The sequence below is a fragment of the Diabrotica virgifera genome, chromosome 6 (genome assembly GCF_917563875.1).
Source record: "Diabrotica virgifera virgifera chromosome 6, PGI_DIABVI_V3a".
Classification (NCBI taxonomy): Eukaryota; Metazoa; Arthropoda; class Insecta; order Coleoptera; family Chrysomelidae; genus Diabrotica; species Diabrotica virgifera.
This window is the reverse complement of record NC_065448.1, coordinates 164,598,958-164,616,454: the sequence shown is the minus strand read 5'-3', so window position 1 is coordinate 164,616,454 and position 17,497 is coordinate 164,598,958. Positions and strand designations below refer to the sequence as shown.

The window sequence follows — 17,497 nt, the reverse complement described above, 5'->3', positions numbered from 1 at the left end:
GCTTTCGTTGTAGCATTGAAAAAAATTTACCTTTTAGGTTTTGCTTAGACAAATTTATCTTTGAGAATCTAGCGAAGAAATTATTTAAGTTTGGATCTTTTGATTTGTCAGAGGAATATAACTTTTTGGAATCGTAGTGTTGAAATAGTTCTACCTTATTGTACCTTCGAAATATTCTACTCCTTCAATGTGAAAAAATTGTCAAACCTTTGTATTAATGTATTATTCAAGATTTTTTGTAGTTTTTTCTTGATATAGTTTCATAAGAAACGGGAATAAAAATGAATGCGTCGTATTTGAAATGTTTTTGGAAGATTTCCCTTTGTACCAAAAATATTGCAAGCTTTAGCGAAGACTTTATTGAAAAAAAATTTACCTTTTAGGTTTTGCTTAGTCAAATATAGCTTTGGGAATCTAGCGAAGAAATTATTCAAGTTTGGATCTTTTTATTTTTCTTGGAGGAATGTAACTTTTTGGAAGAATAGTGTTGAAATAGTTCTACCTTATTGTAGCTTCGAAGTAACCTACACCTTCAATGTGCAAAAATTGTCAAACCTTTGTATTAATGTATCATTCAAGATTTATTGTAGTTTTTTCTTGATATAGTGTTATAAGAAACGGGGAGTAAACAATGTATGCGTCGTATTTGAAATGTTTTTGGAAGATTTCACTTTGTACCAGAAATATTGCAAACTTTCGTTTTAGCATTGAAAAATTAGTTACCTTTTAGGTTTTGCTTAGGCCAATATAGCTTTGGGAATCTAGCGAAGAAATTAGTCAAGTTTGGATCTTTTGATTTTTCATGTAGAAATGTAACTTTGGAATCGTAGTGTTGAAATCATTGTACCTTGTTGTACCTTCGAAATAATCTACACCTTCAATATGCAAAAATTGTCAAACCTTTGTATTAATGTATCATCTAAGATTAATGGTAGTTTTTTCTTGACATAGTTTTATAAGAAACGGGGGGTAAACAATGTAAGCGTCGTATTTGAAATGTTTTTGGAAGACTTCACTTTGTACCAGAAATATTGCAAGCTTTCGTTGTAGCATTGAAAAAAAATTTTACCTTTTAGGTTTTGCTTAGACAAATATAGCTTTGGGAATCTAGCGAAGAAATTATTCAAGTTTGGATCTTTTGATTTTTCATGGAGAAATGTAACTTTTTGGAATCGTAGTGCTGAAATAGTTCTAAATTATTGTACCTTCGAAGTAACCTACAGCTGCAATGTGCAAAAATTGTCAAACCTTTGTATTAATGTATCATTTAAAATTTATTGTAGTTTTTTCTTGATATAGTTTTATAAGAAACGGTGAGTAAAAAATGTATGCGTCGTATTTGAAATCTTTTTGGGAGATTTCACTTTGTACAGGAAATATTGCAAACTTTCGTTGGAATAAAAAAAAATTTTACCTTTTAGGCTTTGCTTAGACAAATATAGCTTTCGCAATCTAGCAAAGCAATTATTCAAGTTTGGATCTTTTGATTTTTCATAGAGGAATGTAACTTTTGGAATCGTAGTGTTGAAATAGTTCTACCTTATTGTACCTTCGACATAATCTACACCTTCAATGTGCAAAAATTGTCAAACCTTTGTATTAATGTATCATTTAAGATTTATTGTAGTTTTTTCTTGATACAGTTTTATAAGAAACGGGGATTAAACAACGTCAGCGTCGTATTTGAAATGTATTTGGGAGATTTCACTTTGTAGCATTGAACAAAAATTTACCTTTCAGATTTTGCTTAGACAAATATAACCTTGGGAATCTAGCGAAGAAATTATTTATGTTTAAATCTTTTGATTTTTTATAGAGAAATGTAACTTTTTGGAATCGTAGTTTTGAAACCATTGCACCTTGTTGTACCTTCGAAATAATCTACACCTTCAATTTGCAAAAATTGTCAAACCTTTGTATTAATGTATCATCTAAGATTAATGGTAGTTGGAATCATAGTGTTGGAACAGTTCTACCTTATTGTACCTTCGAAATATTCTACTCTTTCAATGTGAAAAAATTGTCAAACCTTAGTATTAATGTATTATTCAAGATTTTTTGTAGTTTTTTCTTGATATAGTTTCATAAGAAACGGAGAGTAAAAATGAATGCGTCGTATTTGAAAAGTTTTTGGAAGATTTCACTTTCTACCAGATATATTGCAAGCTTTCTTTGTAGCATTGAAAAAAATTTACCTTTTAGGTTTTGCTTAGACAAATATAGCTTTGGGAATCTAGCGAAGAAATTATTCAAGTTTGGATCTTTTGATTTTTCATAGAGGAATGTAACTTTTTGGAATCATAGTGTTGAAATAGTTCTACCCTATTGTACCTTCGAAATAATCTACAACTTCAATATGCAAAAATTGTCAAACTTTTGTATCAATGTATCATTTAAGATTAATGGTAGTTTTTTCTTGATATAGTTTTATAAGAAACGGGGGGTAAACAATGTAAGCGTCGTATTTGAAATGTTTTTGAAAGATTTCACTTTGTACCAGAAATATTGCAAGCTTTCGTTGTAGCATTGAAAAAAATTTACCTTTTAGGTTTTGCTTAGACAAATATATCTTTGAGAATCTAGCGAAGAAATTATTCAAGTTTGGATCTTTTGATTTTTCAGAGGAATATAACTTTTTGGAATCGTAGTGTTGAAATAGTTCTACCTTATTGTACCTTCGAAATATTCTACTCTTTCAATGTGAAAAAATTGTCAAACCTTAGTATTAATGTATTATTCAAGATTTTTTGTAGTTTTTTCTTGATATAGTTTCATAAGAAACGGAGAGTAAAAATGAATGCGTCGTATTTGAAAAGTTTTTGGAAGATTTCACTTTCTACCAGATATATTGCAAGCTTTCTTTGTAGCATTGAAAAAAATTTACCTTTTAGGTTTTGCTTAGACAAATATAGCTTTGGGAATCTAGCGAAGAAATTATTCAAGTTTGGATCTTTTGATTTTTCATAGAGGAATGTAACTTTTTGGAATCATAGTGTTGAAATAGTTCTACCCTATTGTACCTTCGAAATAATCTACAACTTCAATATGCAAAAATTGTCAAACTTTTGTATCAATGTATCATTTAAGATTAATGGTAGTTTTTTCTTGATATAGTTTTATAAGAAACGGGGGGTAAACAATGTAAGCGTCGTATTTGAAATGTTTTTGAAAGATTTCACTTTGTACCAGAAATATTGCAAGCTTTCGTTGTAGCATTGAAAAAAATTTACCTTTTAGGTTTTGCTTAGACAAATATATCTTTGAGAATCTAGCGAAGAAATTATTCAAGTTTGGATCTTTTGATTTTTCAGAGGAATATAACTTTTTGGAATCGTAGTGCTGAAATAGTTCTAAATTATTGTACCTTCGAAGTAACCTACAGCTGCAATGTGCAAAAATTGTCAAACCTTTGTATTAATGTATCATTTAAAATTTATTGTAGTTTTTTCTTGATATAGTTTTATAAGAAACGGTGAGTAAAAAATGTATGCGTCGTATTTGAAATCTTTTTGGGAGATTTCACTTTGTACAGGAAATATTGCAAACTTTCGTTGGAATAAAAAAAAATTTTACCTTTTAGGCTTTGCTTAGACAAATATAGCTTTCGCAATCTAGCAAAGCAATTATTCAAGTTTGGATCTTTTGATTTTTCATAGAGGAATGTAACTTTTGGAATCGTAGTGTTGAAATAGTTCTACCTTATTGTACCTTCGACATAATCTACACCTTCAATGTGCAAAAATTGTCAAACCTTTGTATTAATGTATCATTTAAGATTTATTGTAGTTTTTTCTTGATACAGTTTTATAAGAAACGGGGATTAAACAACGTCAGCGTCGTATTTGAAATGTATTTGGGAGATTTCACTTTGTAGCATTGAACAAAAATTTACCTTTCAGATTTTGCTTAGACAAATATAACCTTGGGAATCTAGCGAAGAAATTATTTATGTTTAAATCTTTTGATTTTTCATAGAGAAATGTAACTTTTTGGAATCGTAGTTTTGAAATCATTGTACCTTGTTGTACCTTCGAAATAATCTATACCTTCAATATGCAAAAATTGTCAAACCTTTGTATTAATGTATCATCTAAGATTAATGGTAGTTTTTTCTTGACATAGTTTTATAAGAAACGGGGGGTAAACAATGTAAGCGTCGTATTTGAAATGTTTTTGGAAGATTTCACTTTGTACCAGAAATATTGCAAGCTTTCGTTGTAGCATTGAAAAAAAATTTTACCTTTTAGGTTTTGCTTAGACAAATATAGCTTTGGGAATCTAGCGAGGAAATTATTCAAGTTTGGATCTTTTGATTTTTCATAGAGGAATATAACTTTTTGGAATCGTAGTGTTGAAATAGTTCTACCTTATTGTACCTTCGAAATATTCTACTCCTTCAATGTGAAAAAATTGTCAAACCTTTGTGTTAGTGTATCATTCGAGATTTTTTGTAGTTTTTTCTTGATATAGTTTAATAAGAAACGGGGAGTAAAAATGAATCCGTCGTATTTGAAATGTTTTTGGAAGATTTCACTTTCTATCAAAAATATTGCAAGCTTTCGTTGTAGCATTCAAAAAGATTTATCTTTTAGGTTTTGCTTAGACAAATACAGCTTTGGGAATCTAGCGAAGACTTTATTCAACTTTGGATCTTTTGATTTTTCATAGAGGAATGTAACTTTTTGGAATCATAGTGTTGGAACAGTTCTACCTTATTGTACCTTCGAAATATTCTACTCTTTCAATGTGAAAAAATTGTCAAACCTTTGTATTAATGTATTATTCAAGATTTTTTGTAGTTTTTTCTTGATATAGTTTCATAAGAAACGGGAATAAAAATGAATGCGTCGTATTTGAAATGTTTTTGGAAGATTTCCCTTTGTACCAAAAATATTGCAAGCTTTAGCGAAGACTTTATTGAAAAAAAATTTACCTTTTAGGTTTTGCTTAGTCAAATATAGCTTTGGGAATCTAGCGAAGAAATTATTCAAGTTTGGATCTTTTTATTTTTCTTGGAGGAATGTAACTTTTTGGAAGAATAGTGTTGAAATAGTTCTACCTTATTGTAGCTTCGAAGTAACCTACACCTTCAATGTGCAAAAATTGTCAAACCTTTGTATTAATGTATCATTCAAGATTTATTGTAGTTTTTTCTTGATATAGTGTTATAAGAAACGGGGAGTAAACAATGTATGCGTCGTATTTGAAATGTTTTTGGAAGATTTCACTTTGTACCAGAAATATTGCAAACTTTCGTTTTAGTATTGAAAAATTAGTTACCTTTTAGGTTTTGCTTAGGCCAATATAGCTTTGGGAATCTAGCGAAGAAATTAGTCAAGTTTGGATCTTTTGATTTTTCATGTAGAAATGTAACTTTGGAATCGTAGTGTTGAAATCATTGTACCTTGTTGTACCTTCGAAATAATCTACACCTTCAATATGCAAAAATTGTCAAACCTTTGTATTAATGTATCATCTAAGATTAATGGTAGTTTTTTCTTGACATAGTTTTATAAGAAACGGGGGGTAAACAATGTAAGCGTCGTATTTGAAATGTTTTTGGAAGACTTCACTTTGTACCAGAAATATTGCAAGCTTTCGTTGTAGCATTGAAAAAAAATTTTACCTTTTAGGTTTTGCTTAGACAAATATAGCTTTGGGAATCTAGCGAAGAAATTATTCAAGTTTGGATCTTTTGATTTTTCATGGAGAAATGTAACTTTTTGGAATCGTAGTGCTGAAATAGTTCTAAATTATTGTACCTTCGAAGTAACCTACAGCTGCAATGTGCAAAAATTGTCAAACCTTTGTATTAATGTATCATTTAAAATTTATTGTAGTTTTTTCTTGATATAGTTTTATAAGAAACGGTGAGTAAAAAATGTATGCGTCGTATTTGAAATCTTTTTGGGAGATTTCACTTTGTACAGGAAATATTGCAAACTTTCGTTGGAATAAAAAAAAATTTTACCTTTTAGGCTTTGCTTAGACAAATATAGCTTTCGCAATCTAGCGAAGCAATTATTCAAGTTTGGATCTTTTGATTTTTCATAGAGGAATGTAACTTTTGGAATCGTAGTGTTGAAATAGTTCTACCTTATTGTACCTTCGACATAATCTACACCTTCAATGTGCAAAAATTGTCAAACCTTTGTATTAATGTATCATTTAAGATTTATTGTAGTTTTTTCTTGATACAGTTTTATAAGAAACGGGGATTAAACAACGTCAGCGTCGTATTTGAAATGTATTTGGGAGATTTCACTTTGTAGCATTGAACAAAAATTTACCTTTCAGATTTTGCTTAGACAAATATAACCTTGGGAATCTAGCGAAGAAATTATTTATGTTTAAATCTTTTGATTTTTTATAGAGAAATGTAACTTTTTGGAATCGTAGTTTTGAAACCATTGCACCTTGTTGTACCTTCGAAATAATCTACACCTTCAATTTGCAAAAATTGTCAAACCTTTGTATTAATGTATCATCTAAGATTAATGGTAGTTGGAATCATAGTGTTGGAACAGTTCTACCTTATTGTACCTTCGAAATATTCTACTCTTTCAATGTGAAAAAATTGTCAAACCTTAGTATTAATGTATTATTCAAGATTTTTTGTAGTTTTTTCTTGATATAGTTTCATAAGAAACGGAGAGTAAAAATGAATGCGTCGTATTTGAAAAGTTTTTGGAAGATTTCACTTTCTACCAGATATATTGCAAGCTTTCTTTGTAACATTGAAAAAAATTTACCTTTTAGGTTTTGCTTAGACAAATATAGCTTTGGGAATCTAGCGAAGACTTTATTCAAGTTTGGATCTTTTGATTTTTCATAGAGGAATATAACTTTTTGGAACCATAGTGTTGAAATAGTTCTACCTTATTGTACCTTCGAAATATTCTACTCCTTCAATGTGAAAAAATTGTCAAACCTTTGTATTAATGTATTATTCAAGATTTTTTTCTAGTTTTTTCTTGATATAGTTTCATAAGAAACGGGGAGTAAAAAATATATGCGTCGTATCTGAAATGTTTTTGGGAGATTTCACTTTGTACCAGAAATATTGCAAGCTTTCGTTGTAGCATTGAAAAATGAGTTACCTTTTAGGTTTTGCTTAGGCCAATATAGCTTTGGGAATCTAGCGAAGACTTTATTCAAGTTTGGATCTTTTGATTTTTCATAGAGGAATATAACTTTTTGGAACCATAGTGTTGAAATAGTTCTACCTTATTGTACCTTCGAAATATTCTACTCCTTCAATGTGAAAAAATTGTCAAACCTTTGTATTAATGTATTATTCAAGATTTTTTGTAGTTTTTTCTTGATATAGTTTCATAAGAAACGGGGTGTAAAAAATATATGCGTCGTATCTGAAATGTTTTTGGGAGATTTCACTTTGTACCAGAAATATTGCAAGCTTTCGTTGTAGCATTGAAAAATGAGTTACCTTTTAGGTTTTGCTTAGGCCAATATAGCTTTGGGAATCTAGCGAAGAAATTATTCAAGTTTGGATCTTTTGATTTTTCATGTAGAAATGTAACTTTTTGGAATCGTAGTGTTGAAATAGTTCTACCTTATTGCACCTTCGAAATAATCTACACATTCAATGTGAAACAATTGCCAAACTTTGGATTAATCTACCATATAAGAGTTTTTGTAGTTTTTTCTTGATAAAGGTTTATAAGAAATGGGGAGTAAAAAATATATGCGTCGTATTTGAGATGTTGTTGGGAGATTTCACTTTGTACCAGAAATATTGCAAGCTTTCGTTGTAGCATTGAACAATGATTTACCTTTTAGGTTTTGCTTAGACCAATATAGCTTTGGGAATCTAGCGAAGAAATTATTCAAGTTTGGATCTTTTGATTTTTCATGGAGAAATGTAACTTTTTGGAATCGTAGTGTTGAAATAGTTCTACCTTATTGTACCTTCGAAATAATCGACACCTTCAATGTGAAAAAATTGTCAAATCTTTGTGTTGATCTATCATTTAAGATTTATTTTAGTTTTTTCTTGACATAGTTTTATAAGAAACGGTGAGTAAACAATGTATGCGTCGTATTTGAAATGTTTTTGGAAGATTTCACTTTGTACGAGAAATATTGCAAGCTTTCGTTGAAGCATTGAACAAAAATTTACCTTTTAGGTAAAAATTTGATTTTTCATAGAGAAATATACCTTTTTGGAATCGTAGTGTTGAAATAATTCTACCTTATTGTACCTTCGAAATATTCTACTCCTTCAATGTGAAAAAATTGTCAAACCTTTGTATTAATGTATTATTCAAGATTTTTTGTAGTTTTTTCTTGATATAGTTTAATAAGGAACGGAGAGTAAAAATGAATCCGTCGTATTTGAAATGTTTTTGGAAGATTTCACTTTGTATCAAAAATATTGCAAGCTTTCGTTGTAGCATTGAAAAAAATTTACCTTTTAGGTTTTGCTTAGACAAATATAGCTTTAGGAATCTAGCGAAGAAATTATTCAAGTTTGAATCTTTTGATTTTTCATAGAGGAATATAACTTTTTGGAATCGTAGTGTTGAAATAGTTCTACCTTATTGTACCTTCGAAATATTCTACTCCTTCAATGTGAAAAAATTGTCAAACCTTTGTGTTAGTGTATCATTCGAGATTTTTTGTAGTTTTTTCTTGATATAGTTTAATAAGAAACGGGGAGTAAAAATGAATCCGTCGTATTTGAAATGTTTTTGGAAGATTTCACTTTCTATCAAAAATATTGCAAGCTTTCGTTGTAGCATTCAAAAAGATTTACCTTTTAGGTTTTGCTTAGACAAATACAGCTTTGGGAATCTAGCGAAGACTTTATTCAAGTTTGGATCTTTTGATTTTTCATAGAGGAATGTAACTTTTTGGAATCATAGTGCTGGAACAGTTCTACCTTATTGTACCTTCAAAATATTCTACTCTTTCGATGTGAAAAAATTGTCAAACCTTTGTATTAATGTATTATTCAAGATTTTTTGTAGTTTTTTCTTGATATAGTTTCATAAGAAACGGGAATAAAAATGAATGCGTCGTATTTGAAATGTTTTTGGAAGATTTCACTTTGTACCAAAAATATTGCAAGCTTTAGCGAAGACTTTATTGAAAAAAAATTTACCTTTTAGGTTTTGCTTAGTCAAATATAGCTTTGGGAATCTAGCGAAGAAATTATTCAAGTTTGGATCTTTTTATTTTTCTTGGAGGAATGTAACTTTTTGGAAGAATAGTGTTGAAATAGTTCTACCTTATTGTAGCTTCGAAGTAACCTACACCTTCACTGTGCAAAAATTGTCAAACCTTTGTATTAATGTATCATTTAAGATTTATTGTAGTTTTTTTCTTGATATAGTGTTATAAGAAACGGGGAGTAAACAATGTATGCGTCGTATTTGAAATGTTTTTGGAAGATTTCACTTTGTACCAGAAATATTGCAATCTTTCGTTTTAGCATTGAAAAATTAGTTACCTTTTAGGTTTTGCTTAGGCCAATATAGCTTTGGGAATCTAGCGAAGAAATTAGTCAAGTTTGGATCTTTTGATTTTTCATGTAGAAATGTAACTTTGGAATCGTAGTGTTGAAATAGTTCTACCTTATTGTACCTTCGAAATAATCTACACATTCAATGTGAAACAATTGCCAAACCTTTGTATTAATCTACCATATAAGATTTTTTGTAGTTTTTTCTTGATAACGGTTTATAAGAAACTGGGAGTAAAAAATATATGAGTCGTATTTGAAATGTTTTTGGGAGATTTCACTTTGTACCAGAAATATTGCAAGCTTTCGTTGAAGCATTGAACAAAAATTTACCTTTTAGGTTTTGCTTAGACAAATATTACCTTGGGAATCTAGCTAAGCAATTATTGAAGTTTGGATCTTTTGATTTTTCATAGAGGAATGTAACTTTTTGGAATCGTATTGTTGAAATCATTGTACCTTGTTGTACCTTCGAAATAATCTACACCTTCAATATGCAAAAATTGTCAAACCTTTGTATTAATGTATCATCTAAGATTAATGGTAGTTTTTTCTTGACATAGTTTTATAAGAAACGGGGGGTAAACAATGTAAGCGTCGTATTTGAAATGTTTTTGGAAGATTTCACTTTGTACCAGAAATATTGCAAGCTTTCGTTGTAGCATTGAAAAAAAATTTTACCTTTTAGGTTTTGCTTAGACAAATATAGCTTTGGGAATCTAGCGAAGAAATTATTCAAGTTTGGATCTTTTGATTTTTCATAGAGGAATGTAACTTTTTGGAATCGTAGTGTTGAAATAGTTCTACCCTATTGTACCTTCGAAATAATCTACAACTTCAATATGCAAAAATTGTCAAACTTTTGTATCAATGTATCATTTAAGATTAATGGTAGTTTTTTCTTGATATAGTTTTATAAGAAACGGGGGGTAAACAATGTAAGCGTCGTATTTGAAATGTGTTTGGAAGATTTCACTTTGTACCAGAAATATTGCAAGCTTTCGTTGTAGCATTGAAAAAAATTTACCTTTTAGGTTTTGCTTAGACAAATTTATCTTTGAGAATCTAGCGAAGAAATTATTTAAGTTTGGATCTTTTGATTTGTCAGAGGAATATAACTTTTTGGAATCGTAGTGTTGAAATAGTTCTACCTTATTGTACCTTCGAAATATTCTACTCCTTCAATGTGAAAAAATTGTCAAACCTTTGTGTTAGTGTATCATTCGAGATTTTTTGTAGTTTTTTCTTGATATAGTTTAATAAGAAACGGGGAGTAAAAATGAATCCGTCGTATTTGAAATGTTTTTGGAAGATTTCACTTTCTATCAAAAATATTGCAAGCTTTCGTTGTAGCATTCAAAAAGATTTATCTTATAGGTTTTGCTTGGACAAATACAGCTTTGGGAATCTAGCGAAGACTTTCTTCAAGTTTGGATCTTTTGATTTTTCATAGAGGAATGTAACTTTTTGGAATCATAGTGTTGGAACAGTTCTACCTGATTGTACCTTCGAAATATTCTACTCTTTCAATGTGAAAAAATTGTCAAACCTTTGTGTTAATGTATTATTCAAGATTTTTTGTAGTTTTTTTAGATATAGTTTCATAAGAAACGGGAATAAAAATGAATGCGTCGTATTTGAAATGTTTTTGGAAGATTTCACTTTGTACCAAAAATATTGCAAGCTTTAGCGAAGACTTTATTGAAAAAAAATTTACCTTTTAGGTTTTGCTTAGTCAAATATAGCTTTGGGAATCTAGCGAAGAAATTATTCAAGTTTGGATCTTTTTATTTTTCTTGGAGAAATGTAACTTTTTGGAAGAATAGTGTTGAAATAGTTCTACCTTATTGTAGCTTCGAAGTAACCTACACCTTCAATGTGCAAAAATTGTCAAACCTTTGTATTAATGTATCATTTAAGATTTATTGTAGTTTTTTCTTGATATAGTGTTATAAGAAACGGGGAGTAAACAATGTATGCGTCGTATTTGAAATGTTTTTGGAAGATTTCACTTTGTACCAGAAATATTGCAAACTTTCGTTTTAGCATTGAAAAATTAGTTACCTTTTAGGTTTTGCTTAGGCCAATATAGCTTTGGGAATCTAGCGAAGAAATTAGTCAAGTTTGGATCTTTTGATTTTTCATGTAGAAATGTGACTTTGGAATCGTAGTGTTGAAATCATTGTACCTTGTTGTACCTTCGAAATAATCTACACTTTCAATATGCAAAAATTGTCAAACCTTTGTATTAATGTATCATCTAAGATTAATGGTAGTTTTTTCTTGACATAGTTTTATAAGAAACGGGGGGTAAACAATGTAAGCGTCGTATTTGAAATGTTTTTGGAAGATTTCACTTTGTACCAGAAATATTGCAAGCTTTAGTTGTCGCATTGAAAAAAAATTTTACCTTGTAGGTTTGGCTTAGACAAATATAGCTTTGGGAATCTAGCGAGGAAATTATTCAAGTTTGGATCTTTTGATTTTTCATAGAGGAATATAACTTTTTGGAATCGTAGTGTTGAAATAGTTCTACCTTATTGTACCTTCGAAATATTCTACTCCTTCAATGTGAAAAAATTGTCAAACCTTTGTGTTAGTGTATCATTCGAGATTTTTTGTAGTTTTTTCTTGATATAGTTTAATAAGAAACGGGGAGTAAAAATGAATCCGTCGTATTTGAAATGTTTTTGGAAGATTTCACTTTCTATCAAAAATATTGCAAGCTTTCGTTGTAGCATTCAAAAAAATTTATCTTTTAGGTTTTGCTTAGACAAATACAGCTTTGGGAATCTAGCGAAGACTTTATTCAAGTTTGGATCTTTTGATTTTTCATAGAGGAATGTAACTTTTTGGAATCATAGTGTTGGAACAGTTCTACCTTAGTGTACCTTCGAAATATTCTACTCTTTCAATGTGAAAAAATTGTCAAACCTTTGTATTAATGTATTATTCAGGATTTTTTGTAGTTTTTTCTTGATATAGTTTCATAAGAAACGGGAATAAAAATGAATGCGTCGTATTTGAAATGTTTTTGGAAGATTTCACTTTGTACCAAAAATATTGCAAGCTTTAACGAAGACTTTATTGAAAAAAAATTTACCTTTTAGGTTTTGCTTAGTCAAATATAGCTTTGGGAATCTAGCGAAGAAATTATTCAAGTTTGGATCTTTTTATTTTTCTTGGAGGAATGTAACTTTTTGGAAGAATAGTGTTGAAATAGTTCTACCTTATTGTAGCTTCGAAGTAACCTACACCTTCAATGTGCAAAAATTGTCAAACCTTTGTATTAATGTATCATTCAAGATTTATTGTAGTTTTTTCTTGATATAGTGTTATAAGAAACGGGGAGTAAACAATGTATGCGTCGTATTTGAAATGTTTTTGGAAGATTTCACTTTGTACCAGAAATATTGCAAACTTTCGTTTTAGCATTGAAAAATTAGTTACCTTTTAGGTTTGGCTTAGGCCAATATAGCTTTGGGAATCTAGCGAAGAAATTAGTCAAGTTTGGATCTTTTGATTTTTCATGTAGAAATGTAACTTTGGAATCGTAGTGTTGAAATCATTGTACCTTGTTGTACCTTCGAAATAATCTACACCTTCAATATGCAAAAATTGTCAAACCTTTGTATTAATGTATCATCTAAGATTAATGGTAGTTTTTTCTTGACATAGTTTTATAAGAAACGGGGGGTAAACAATGTAAGCGTCGTATTTGAAATGTTTTTGGAAGACTTCACTTTGTACCAGAAATATTGCAAGCTTTCGTTGTAGCATTGAAAAAAAATTTTACCTTTTAGGTTTTGCTTAGACAAATATAGCTTTGGGAATCTAGCGAAGAAATTATTCAAGTTTGGATCTTTTGATTTTTCATGGAGAAATGTAACTTTTTGGAATCGTAGTGCTGAAATAGTTCTAAATTATTGTACCTTCGAAGTAACCTACAGCTGCAATGTGCAAAAATTGTCAAACCTTTGTATTAATGTATCATTTAAAATTTATTGTAGTTTTTTCTTGATATAGTTTTATAAGAAACGGTGAGTAAAAAATGTATGCGTCGTATTTGAAATCTTTTTGGGAGATTTCACTTTGTACAGGAAATATTGCAAACTTTCGTTGGAATAAAAAAAAATTTTACCTTTTAGGCTTTGCTTAGACAAATATAGCTTTCGCAATCTAGCGAAGCAATTATTCAAGTTTGGATCTTTTGATTTTTCATAGAGGATTGTAACTTTTGGAATCGTAGTGTTGAAATAGTTCTACCTTATTGTACCTTCGAAATAATCTACACCTTCAATGTGCAAAAATTGTCAAACCTTTGTATTAATGTATCATTTAAGATTTATTGTAGTTTTTTCTTGATATAGTTTTATAAGAAACGGGGATTAAACAACGTCAGCGTCGTATTTGAAATGTTTTTGGGAGATTTCACTTTGTAGCATTGAACAAAAATTTATCTTTCAGATTTTGCTTAGACAAATATAACCTTGGGAATCTAGCGAAGAAATTATTTATGTTTAAATCTTTTGATTTTTTATAGAGAAATGTAACTTTTTGGAATCGTAGTTTTGAAACCATTGCACCTTGTTGTACCTTCGAAATAATCTACACCTTCAATTTGCAAAAATTGTCAAACCTTTGTATTAATGTATCATCTAAGATTAATGGTAGTTGGAATCATAGTGTTGGAACAGTTCTACCTTATTGTACCTTCGAAATATTCTACTCTTTCAATGTGAAAAAATTGTCAAACCTTTGTATTAATGTATTATTCAAGATTTTTTGTAGTTTTTTCTTGATATAGTTTCATAAGAAACGGGGAGTAAAAATGAATGCGTCGTATTTGAAATGTTTTTGGAAGATTTCACTTTCTACCAGATATATTGCAAGCTTTCTTTGTAGCATTGAAAAAAATTTACCCTTTAGGTTTTGCTTAGACAAATATAGCTTTGGGAATCTAGCGAAGACTTTATTCAAGTTTGGATCTTTTGATTTTTCATAGAGGAATATAACTTTTTGGAACCATAGTGTTGAAATAGTTCTACCTTATTGTACCTTCGAAATATTCTACTCCTTCAATGTAAAAAAATTGTCAAACCTTTGTATTAATGTATTATTCAAGATTTTTTGTAGTTTTTTCTTGATATAGTTTCATAAGAAACGGGGAGTAAAAAATGAATGCGTCGTATTTGAAATGTTTTTGGAAGATTTCACTTTCTACCAGAAATATTGCAAGCTTTCTTTGTAGCATTGAAAAAAATTTACCTTTTAGGTTTTGCTTAGACAAATATAGCTTTGGAAATCTAGCGAAGACTTTATTCAAGATTGGATCTTTTGATTTTTCATAGAGGAATATAACTTTTTGGAACCATAGTGTTGAAATAGTTCTACCTTATTGTACCTTCGAAATATTCTACTCCTTCAATGTGAAAAAATTGTCAAACCTTTGTACTAATGTATTATTCAAAATTTTTTGTAGTTTTTTCTTGATATAGTTTCATAAGAAACGGGGAATAAAAATGAATGCGTCGTATTTGAAATGTTTTTGTAAGATTTCACTTTGTACCAAAAATATTGCAAGCTTTCGTTGTAGCATTCATAAAAAAAATTAGGTTTTGCTTAGTCAAATATAGCTTTGGGAATCTAGCGAAGAAGTTACTGAAGTTTGGATCTTTTTATTTTTCTTGGAGGAATGTAACTTTTTGGAATCTTAGTGTTGAAATATTTCTACCTTATTGTACCTTCGAAATATTCTACTCCTTCAATGTGAAAAAATTGTCAAAACTTTGTATTAATGTATTATTTAAAATTTTTTGTACTGTTTTCTTGATATCGTTTTATAAGAAACAGGGAGTAAACAATGTATGCGTTGTATTTTAAATGTTTTTGGGAGATTTCACTTTCTACCAGAAATATTGCAAGCTTTCTTTGTAGCATTGAAAAAAAATTTACCTTTTAGGTTTTGCTTAGACAAATATAGCTTTGGGAGTCTAGCGAAGAATTTAATTAAGTTTGGGTCTCTTGATTTTTTATAGAAAAATGTAACTTGTGGTGCTGAAATCAGTGTACCTTGTTGTACTTTCGAAATATTCTACACCTTCAATGTGAAAAAATTGTCAAATCTTTGTAATAATGTATTATTCAAGATTTTTTGTAGTGTTTCCTTGTTATAGTTTAATAAAATACGGGGAGTAAACAATGTATGTGTCGTATTTGAAATGTTTTTGTAAGATTTCACTTTGTACCAAAAATATTGCAAGCTTTCGTTGTAGCATTCAAAAAGATTTATCTTATAGGTTTTGCTTGGACAAATACAGCTTTGGGAATCTAGCGAAGACTTTCTTCAAGTTTGGATCTTTTGATTTTTCATAGAGGAATGTAACTTTTTGGAATCATAGTGTTGGAACAGTTCTACCTGATTGTACCTTCGAAATATTCTACTCTTTCAATGTGAAAAAATTGTCAAACCTTTGTATTAATGAATCATTTAAGATTTATTGTATTTTTTTCGTGATATAGTTTAATAAGAAACGGGGAGTAAAAATGAATCCGTCGTATTTTCAATGTTTTTATGAGATTTCACTTTCTACCAGAAATATTACAAGCTTTCTTTGTAGCATTGAATAAAAAATTTACCCTTTAGGTTTTGCTTAGACAAATATAGCTTTGGGAGTCTAGCGAAGAAATTAATTAAGTTTGGATCTCTTGATTTTTTATATAAAAATGTAACTTTTTGGAATCGTAGTATTGAAATCATTGTACCTTCTTGTACCTTCGAAATATTCTACTCCTTCAATGTGAAAAAATTATCAAACCTTGGTATTAATGTATTATTTAAATTTTTTGTAGTTTTTTCTTGATATAGTTTAATAAGAAACGGGGGTAAAAATGAATGAAAAATATACCTTTTCGGTTTTGCTTGAACAAATATAGCTTTGAGAATCTAGCGAGAAATTATTCAAATTTGGACCTTTTGATTTTTCATAGAGAAATATAACTTTTTGAAATCGTAGTGTTGAAATAGTTCTACATTATTGTACCTTCGAAATAATCGACACCTTCAATGTGAAAAAATTGTCAAACCTTTGTATTAATGTATCATTTAATATTTATTGCAGTTTTTTCTTGATATAGTTTTATAAGAAACGGGGAGTAAAAAATAAATGCGTCGTATCTGAAAGGTTTTTGGGAGATTTCACTTTGTACCAGAAAAATTGCAAGCTTTCATTGTAGCATTGAAAAATGAGTTACCTTTTAGGTTTTGCTTAGGCCAATATAGCTTTGGGAATCTAGCGAAGAAATTATTCAAGTTTGGATCTTTTGATTTTTCATGTAGAAATGTAAATTTTTGGAATCGTAGTGTTGAAATAGTTCTACCTTATTGTACCTTCGAAATAATCTACACATTCAATGTGAAATAATTGCCAAACCTTTGTATTAATCTACCATATAAGATTTTTTGTAGTTTTTTCTTGATAAAGGTTTATAAGAAACGGGGAGCAAAAAATATATGCGTCGTATTTGAAATGTTTTTGGGAGATTTCACTTTGTACCAGAAATATTGCAAGCTTTCGTTGTAGCATTGAACAATGATTTACCTTTTAGGTTTTGCTTAGACCAATATAGCTTTGGGAATCTAGCGAAGAAATTATTCAAGTTTGGATCTTTTGATTTTTCATGGAGAAATGTAACTTTTTGGAATCGTAGTGTTGAAATAGTTTTACCTTATTGTACCTTCGAAATAATCGAGACCTTCAATGTGAAAAAATTGTCAAATCTTTGTGTTGATCTATCATTTAAGATTTATTTTAGTTTTTTCTTGATATAGTTTTATAAGAAAAGGTGGGTAAACAATGTATGCGTCGTATTTGAAATGTTTTTGGAAGATTTCACTTTGTACCAGAAATATTGCAAGCTTTCGTTGAAGCATTGAACAAAAATTTACCTTTTAGGTTTTGCTTAGAAAAATATTACCTTGGGAATCTAGCGAAGCAATTATTGAAGTTTGGA

The 17,497-nt window shown here is 29.4% G+C and overlaps 1 long non-coding RNA gene across 50 annotated transcripts in view; it reads right to left on the bottom strand.

Annotated features, from left to right (window-relative positions):
• LOC126887013 (uncharacterized) overlaps positions 1 to 17,497 on the bottom strand; it is a 204,623-nt gene that overhangs the window by 37,810 nt on the left and 149,316 nt on the right. For 39 of the 50 annotated variants that reach the window (XR_007698867.1, XR_007698897.1, XR_007698886.1 and 36 more), the window contains 2 exons: positions 8,956 to 14,542; positions 208 to 6,586 (listed from right to left, as the gene is read on the bottom strand). This is a non-coding gene — a long non-coding RNA (uncharacterized LOC126887013). Of the gene's footprint in view, positions 1 to 207; positions 6,587 to 7,279; positions 7,574 to 8,955; positions 14,543 to 14,585; positions 15,557 to 17,497 lie in introns of all 50 variants that reach the window. The other 11 variants (XR_007698874.1, XR_007698875.1, XR_007698882.1 and 8 more) reach the window with 10 other exon arrangements.